Consider the following 8,727-nt stretch of genomic DNA (forward strand, 5'->3'; position numbering starts at 1 on the left):
TCACCGGGTCCCCAGGGGAGTCCTGGGAACAAGTCCCCAAGTAGGGAACAAAAGCAGACACTGGCTGCCACTAAAGCTTCAGAGGTCAGGAGACCCGGCTTCTGATCCTGGATGAGCTGATGTGACCAGAGCTAGTCTCTGAGTCTCAGTTTCTTCACCTGTTAAATGGGATGATGATGCACCCAAAGGGGTTGTTGCAAACATCAGATGATAAAAGGGCCAAGCATCAATTTGTGAAGGAGGAAAGCAGCAAGCCCGCCTGTCCCTCTCCCTCTGTCTGTGTTTGTCTGTCTAAGAGGGGAATGTTCCTCTGGGGCTTGAGAGACAGTGCTTTAGCAGAGCACACGCATACACACACACACACACACACACAGCGGGACTCAGCCCAACCGCACCCAGAGAGAGACCCAACCCTCTGCCTACAGTGTGTGGGCACCCAGCCTGGACTCAGGCTGAAGGGTCTGTCACCCTGGTTGAAGGGGAAACACAGGGCAAGTGGGCAGGAGTGGTTGTGCACCAGTGCACAGATGTGGGTTGTTGCAAAGGGACAGCCTGCTGCTGTCCCCTGCCCCCACCCCCTGCCACTTCCCGACCTGGTGTGCCCTGCTCAGCAACACAGACACAAACCACGCAGCTGAAGACCTGCCCTGTGGAGGCACAATGGTCAGAGACTTGGGGACAGAACAGGGAGAGGGGCCTCTTCGTGGCTGCAGAGCCCTGGTGGGGAGGGGCATCGGTTTGAGGGCACCTGAGGTCCCCAACCTTAGGATGGTGGTGACCCTTGTCTTGTCACAGGCAGAAGTGCACAAAAGAGGCTCTGGGCTAGCCAGGGATGGTGGCACTGTAAGGAGAGGCCCAAGGTCTCTTTGAGCATCCTGTTAAACACCATCCCCACCCCTTGCTGGGGGGCTGCCAGGAGACCCAAGACCTGCTCTTTGGGCAGGTTTTAAAGGGGCAGGGGTTTCCTGGAAAGTTCTGTGGGTGGTATTTTCCTCTCTATGGGGTGACACCCTCTTGCCCTTTGGGCTTCTGAGAGGAGTCACTGAGGATTTATGGGCTCCGTACAGGGACTTCCCCAAGTTCCTGCATAAAGGGGACAGGGAGGGGACAAGAAGCCACCTGCTCCTCCACCCACTGAGGAAGAGAAGAGCAGAGGGAGGAAGGAAGAGCAGGCAGGGGGTGGGGGCAGGGAACAGCAGCTCTCCTTTGATTAATTCTCCCCTCCCACTGTCTCTGTGGGGTCTCTCCTAGGGGGGGTCTCACATTCCTCCTCCTACCCCTCTGGCCTCCAGCCCCAGTCCCCATCCAGCAAGATAAGCTTGGACCCTTTTTGTGTCCTCTTAGGGCCTTCCAGGGAGCCAGGCAAATCCACCCTGTATTAGCAAGTTTATCTCCAAACCGATGTTCCAGGCTGGAGGGAGGGGAAGGGGCGACCAGGAGGCAGGGAGCCCATGGGGGCTGTGAGAGGAATCAGCTTCAGTTCAGTTCAGTTCAGTCTCTCAATCGTGTCCGACTCTTTGCAACCCCATGAATCGCAGCACGCCAGGCCTCCCTGTCCATTACCAACTCCCGGAGTTCACTCAGACTCATGTCCATCAAGTCAGTGATGCCATCCAGCCATCTCATCCTCTGTCGTCCCCTTCTCCTCCTGCCCCCAATCCCTCCCAGCATCAGAGTCTTTTCCGTTGAGTCAACTCTTTTTGTGAGGTGGCCAAAGTACTGGAGTTTCAGCTTTAGAATCATTCCCTCCAAAGAAATCCCAGGGCTGATCTCCTTCAGAATGGACTGTTTGGATCTCCTTGCAGTCCAAGGGACTCTCAGCTTAGGTCCTTGTTAAAAAGGAAGGGAGAGGAATTCCCTGGTGATCTAGTGGTTAGGATTCCAGGGTTTCACTGCTGGGGCCGGGGTTCAAGCCCTGGTCTGGGAACTGAGATCCCACAAGCTGCGTGACACAGCCAAAAAAAAAGAAGGAAGGGAGTGTATTAGTTGTCTACTGCCGTGTCACAGGGGTTTCAGAGGTAAAGAATCCACCTGCAATGCAGGAGTCGCAGGAGATGCAGTTTCCATTCCTCCGTCGGGAAGATTCCCTGGAGGAGGACATGGCAACCCATTCCAGTATTCTTGCCTGGAGACTCCCATGGACAGAGGAGCCTGGCAGGATACAGTCCATAGCATTGCAACAAAGAGTCAGACACAACTGAAGCAACTTAGCACGTATACCCTAGAGTCCATGCTCTGCAATAAGAGAAGCTATCACCGTGAGAAGCCTGTGCTCTGTGACTAGAGAGTAGCCCTGGCTCTCTGAAACTAGAGAAAAGCCACGCAGCAATGAAGACCCAGCACAGCCATAAATAAATGAAAAAAAAAATGTTTTTTTAATGGTCCACATAAAAAAAAAATCTTAAAAACAAAAAGGAGGCAGGAATTGTAGGGGCTTTCTTGCACCCTGCCATCCTGGTGGGGAACAGTGCCTGAAGGAGAAATAGGCCAAGACGGGGAAGAGGCCTCTCTGAGTTCCCCATCCCCAGTGCTGCAGGGACCTGCCGGCCCCCTCCAGGTTTGCCATCCAGAGTTCTGCCAAACAAGGTCCAGGGCTTGGCTGAGTGAAGTGTGTCAGCCGAGAGGCCACCCGGTACTCCTTCGGGTCTGCCAGAGTGTCCCCCACCCTGACCCGGTCTGCTCATCTCCTCCGGACAGGACAGTTCCAAAAAGTTCTCTGCCCCATCTATCTCACCGGCCAGAGGTATTGGGGTTCAGGCGCACACAAAGGAGGTGACTTAGGTTTCCCTGGGAGGCCCCACCCCATGACAGGGCTCAGCCTTTGAAGGGAGGGAGGTAGGGGTGGGGGCTGGGCTCTGCCTGCTCCACTCTGTGACTGACAGTTTCTTCAGGGCCTGCAGCTGCCAGCTGGCTGGGCCCAGGCTGGGCTCAGAAATGTGCCTGTTCACACTGCCTGTGGGGCGGGAGGCCTGGGAGCCACCCTCCCAGAGTTGCATAAAGTCGGGAGGAATGTGGCCAGGGCGGAGGAGGCTCAGCCTTGCCAGACTCTGCCTCCCTAGGAACAGCTTCGGTGGTGACCCCTCCCCATCTCCCCCCAGCCCCCAGCCCCCAGCCCTGCCCCACCGCTTTGCAGACGTTGTGAGTGCAGCTGCAGAGTAACTGGTGAGGAGGTCACCGCAGGGCCCCACCTGGGACTTCTAACCTCCGGGCTCTGAGAGCAGCCCAGCACTCTGTCAGCAGCTTGGCCTCCATGTCTTGTTCCCCCACCCCGACTTGGCCTTCCCTACCACCTGAAGGGAGGCAAAACACACACAGTAAAAATAGCTTCGTATCAAGAACTGTATCAGGAGATTTCTGGAAATCCCCATGCTCCATTCCTACAGTCATGTGAGGGGGCAGAGAGCTTAACTGTGGCTTCTTTTTATGTAGAGTGAGGATAGTCGCATTTGCTAACAAATGTGAAAGAGCTGTGAAAACGGAAAATCTCTCTCTAGGTGTGAGGGATCCTGGTGAGGCTGCCTCAGAAGCCCCACATGACCTGATGGCCTCACACCCCCTCCACTCCCTTGGCCTCGTCCTGGCCTTTTTTCTTTCTCTCTCTCTTTTTTTTTTTTTTATATACTTTCTTTCTTTTTTAATATTTATTTGTTTATTTATTTGGCTGCACTAGGTCTTTAGTTGTGCACTTGGGATCTTCAATCATCATTGTGGCAACCAGAATCTTTAGTTTAGCATAGGGGGTCTAGTTCCCTGACCAGGGATCGAACCTGGGTGCCCTGCACTGGGAGCAAGGAGTCTTAACCACTGGACCACCTTTCTTTTTTCATTTGAAGTACTGTTGATTTACAATATTATATTCATCTCAACAACATTGTGATGCAATATTTTTATAGGTTATGCTTCATTTAAAGTTATTACAACCTACTGTATAGCTCAGGGGAGAAGGCACTGGCACCCCACTCCAGTACTGTTGCCTGGAAAATCCCATGGATGGAGGAGCCTGGTAGGCTGCAGTCCATGGGGTTCCTAAGAGCTGGACACAACTGAGCGACTTCACTTTCACTTTCCACTTTCATGCATTGGAGAAGGAAATGGCAACCCACTCCAGTGTTCTTGCCTGGAGAATCCCTTGGACGGAGAAGCCTGGTAGGCTGCAGTCCACTGAAGCGACTTAGCAGTATAGCTCAAGGCACCCCACTCAGTACCCTGTGATGACCTAAATAGGAAGGAAATTCAAAAAAGAGGAAATATATGTATATGTATGGGTTCGATCCCTAATCAGGAAGATCTTCTGGAGGAGAGCATGGCAATCCACTCCAGCATTCTTTCCTGGAGAATCCCATGGCCAGAGGTGCCTGGTGGGCTATAATCCATGGGGTCGCATAGAGTCACACGGAGTCGGACACAACTAAAGTGAGTTAGCATGCATGCATGCGTGTATAGGTATAGCTGATTCACTTTGCTGTGCAGTAGAAACTAACAACATTGTAAAGCAACTATATTCCAATAAAAAATAATTTAAAAAATAGTTATTACAAAATGTTGGCTATATTCCCTGTGCTGTGTGATATGTTCTTGCTCCTTATTTATTTTATACATAGTAGTTTGTGTCTTTTAACCCCACATCCGTATCTTGGAGGCCTCTCCCACTCTGCACTTTCTTACTGCAGAGGAGAGCCAGTAGGGTGAGGGGGGACCATCCACGGAGGTAAGTTCAAATCCATCAGCTGTGATTACTAGCTTTGTGACTGCTAGTTCCCTGGTGGCTCAGCAGTAAAGAATCTACCCGCAATGCAGGAGACACTGGAGACCTGGGTTTGATACTTGAGTCAGGAAGATCCCTTGGAGGAGGAAGTGGCAACCCATTCCAGTATTCTTGCCAGGAAAATCCCAAGGACAGAGGAGCCTGGCAGGCTACAGTCCATGGGGTTGCAAAGAGTCAGACATGACTGAGCGATTGGGTATGAACAAGTCTCTTAAAATTTTCAAGCCTCAGTTTCCTTATCTGTATGGTCTGGAAAATAATACTCATGCCCGACCACTGATATAACAGTTAAATAAAATACACAGCTATGGAAATGTTCTAAATGTTCAATACATTTAGAAAAAACTTGCTGTCTCTTCCCCTTTTCTTTTCCCATTTCAAAACCCCAAGGACCAATGCCTCAAGAGCCAGGTCCTTTGGGCATCGCTTCCTGGGAATGCTTCTTCACAGGCAGTCACGGGCCACAGACCAAGAGCTGGGTGGCATCACACAATCTGTCTGGTCCATCGGTTGCAAACTGGTGGGCCTTGAGCTCCATCCAGCCCTTAGAAGGCTTTGGGTGATTTATTCAGTGTTAGAACAAAACATAAAATTAGTTGCCAACACCAAAATGAGGAGATATTACATAAATGTCTGGTTTTCCACCTTCTCTTGAAATTTTGGCAGAGGCTGGAGACTCTGGGATCACATTCCAGCACAACCTCCACTGTCAGCTCAGCTGGAGCTGTGCGGTTGGTGGCTGCCCTCCTTAGCTGAGGCAGGGCCTCTGTTTACCTCGGTCCTCACCCCTCTCTGCTGTTACTACCAGCCTGTTTTTCTCAGCTATAATACCAGTAGGCTCCTACAGACCTTTAAGTCTGTGACCCTTATTTCAGCCCCTCCGCATTCATTCAAAAAGTATTTAACAGCCCAGGGCTGGGGGAGGGGGAAGCAGAGAGTTAGGTTTAAGGGGGACAGAGTTTCAGTAGGGGGAGATAAAAAAGTTTTGGAGATGGATGCCAGTGATGGTTGTATAACAGCATGAAGGTACTTAATGTCCACAGAAGTGAACATGTAAAAATGGTAAATTTAATGGGATGTGTATTTACCCTCATAAATTTGATATTGATCAATATCAATAAAATTTAATATCTAAGAAAGTATTCAAAGGGTGGTCCAGTGGTTAGGACTCCATGCAGGGGATATGGGTTTGATTCCTGGTCGGGGAACTAAGACTCTACGTGATGTGAGGAGTGGCAAATATATATATATATATATATATATATATATATATATATGTTCGACAAGAATTAACAGTCTACCAGGCCCAAGACACTCTACTGGGTGCTAAGACTGACAAGGTCCTCCTGCAGCCCCTGAAGTGAACTGAAATGAAGTGAAGTGAAAGTCGCTCAGTCGTGTGTCTGACTCTTTGCAACCCAATGGGCTGTAGCCCTCCAGGCTCCTCTGTCCATGGAATTCTACAGGCAAGAATACTGGAGTGGGTCGCCACGTCCTTCTCCAGGGGATCTTCCCCACCCAGGGATCGAACCTGGGTCTCCTGCATTGCAGGCGTCTTTACCATCTGAGCCACCAGGGAGGAAGCCGGTGCAACAGATACTAAACAAGAATTTCATAATTATTTCACTTGGACAATTGCTTTCATGGGAGAAGCTACACAGTGTTCTGGGAGATCTTACCATAAAGGGACCTTCATTCAACTGGGGCGCCTTGGCATCCTTCTCAGACTATGAGGAGGGGTCATGTGGAGGATGAGGGTGTGGAGCAAGATACAAACAGCTGATCCTGCTGCTGGGGTCGGTTTGCTGCTCCCCACCCTTACCCTTCACCTCTGGATCACCCACCTCCAGGCTTCTTTCAGAGGAGAAATTAATTTCAGTCTCATTTCGGCCTCTGTTGTATTGAATTTTCTTTCACTTTTCAGTTCAGTTCAGTTCAGTTCAGTCACTCAGTCGTGTCCGACTCTTTGCAACCCCATGAATCGCAGCACGCCAGGCCTCCCTGTCCATCACCAACTCCCAGAGTTCACTCAAACTCATGTCCATCGAGTTGGTGATGCCATCCAGCCATCTCATCCTCTGTCGTCCCCTTCTCCTCCTGCCCCCAATCCCTCTCAGTATCAGAGTCTTTTCCAATGAGTCAACTGTTCGCATGAGGTGGCCAAAGTATTGGAGTTTCAGCTTTAGCATCAGTCTTTCCAAAGTACACCCAGTACTGATCTCCTTTAGAATGGTTACTAGGACATGCTTTCTGTAAGCTTTTCTCAACACCCCGGTTGAAATAAAGCTCCCCGGGACTTCTCTGGTGGTCCAGTGGTTAAGAATCTGCCTTCCAATGCAGGAGTTCTGGGGAACTAGGACCCCAATACGTACGGCAACTCCTGAGCCTGCGGGCTCTGGAGCCCCCGTGCCGAAAGAGCCCACACACTGCATCTAAGACCCAACACAGTCGAATAAATATTTTTTTAAAAAAGAAGGAAAGGTTCCCTATGATAAGCTGCCCTAGCACCCTGTGGGTCTCCCTTTGTAGCCCTTCTCCAGTTGTGATGGAATTATTAAATACGTAGGGTCCATGCCACAGGCTTGAGAGTAATCATGTTTGGTTTATTTAGCATAACATCCCGGGGTTCCTTGGACTTCCCTGTGGCTCAGTGGTAAAGAATCTGCCTGCAATGCGGGAGAGGGAGGAGACATAGAAGACTCGAGTTTGATCCCTGGGTGGAGAAGATCCCCTGGAGGAGGGCATGGCAACCCACTCCAGTATTCTTGCCTGGAGAATTCCATGGACAGAGGACCTGGTGAGCTGCAGTCCAAGGGGTCACAAAGAGTCTGATAGGACTGAAGTGACTAAGCACAACAGCATACCCTGGGTTCCAGCAGATGCCTTGGACTGGTAAACATGGCATGCTTATTGAATACACAAATGAATGGAGAGAATTGGGCCGGGTCAGGGGTCACAATCTTGAATGCTTACTGGAGCCTGCGAGGCCACATAAATGAGAAAAACAAGCAGGTGGTGTGTAAGATGGGTGTTTACATTCTTGCCTGAAGGAGGACACCCACACTCCCTTGAGGGACATGCCCTAGAGCTCGCACCTAACACCTGCACTTACAAACTTATATCCATTAACCAAAACGGAGTCGTCCAGGGACTTCCCTGGTGGTCCAGTGGCTAAGACTCCTCGCTCTCAATGTAGGGGACCCAGATTCCACCCCTGGTCAGGGAACTAGATCCCACATGAAGCAGCTAAGAGTTTGCAAGCCTCAACTGAAGACCCTGAGTGTTGCAACAAAGACCAGCCCAGGCAAATAAAAAAATATAAAAAAAAAAAAAAGCCCTGAGTCATTTAGCCATACCCAGCTGAAAAGGAGGTTGGGAAATATAACTTAAATATTACGTAAATCTGGGCAACCATGAGCTCAGCTAAAAATTGAGGCTTCTATTATCAGGAAGAAAGATAAAATAGGTTTGGGGGACAACTAAAGGTCTGTGCAGAGAGATAACTAAGACTTGAAGAGTGGATACAAAATTTCCAGATTAGTGGGGTTCTCACTGTATGATCCATGGGGACCCTGAGACCCTTTCAGGGAGTCTGCCAGATCAAGCCATTTTCATAAAAATAATAGGACATTATTTGTCCTTGTCACTACCTTGACATTGCAGAGATGTTGCAAAAACAATCTAGGTTAGACTGCTGCCTTAGCACAAACCAAGGCGGTGGTGCCAAACCCTGCTAAGGTCATTGTACTTTCCACTGTCAGGCACTTGTAGCAAAAAAAAAAGAAAAAGAAAAAAAAACTAATGCCAGTTTCGATTTAGAATGCTCTTGATGAAGCAGTATATATACTAATGTTATTAACTCTCAACCTTTGGGTATACTGTGTTATGAAAGAAGTAGCAGAAAGTGCTTCAGCTGCAACAAAGCACAATGGTTGTCTCAACAGAAACACTCGTATTAGTTG

Source organism: Bos indicus x Bos taurus, chromosome 5 (genome assembly GCF_003369695.1).
Source record: "Bos indicus x Bos taurus breed Angus x Brahman F1 hybrid chromosome 5, Bos_hybrid_MaternalHap_v2.0, whole genome shotgun sequence".
NCBI classification, from domain to species: domain Eukaryota; kingdom Metazoa; phylum Chordata; class Mammalia; order Artiodactyla; family Bovidae; genus Bos; species Bos indicus x Bos taurus.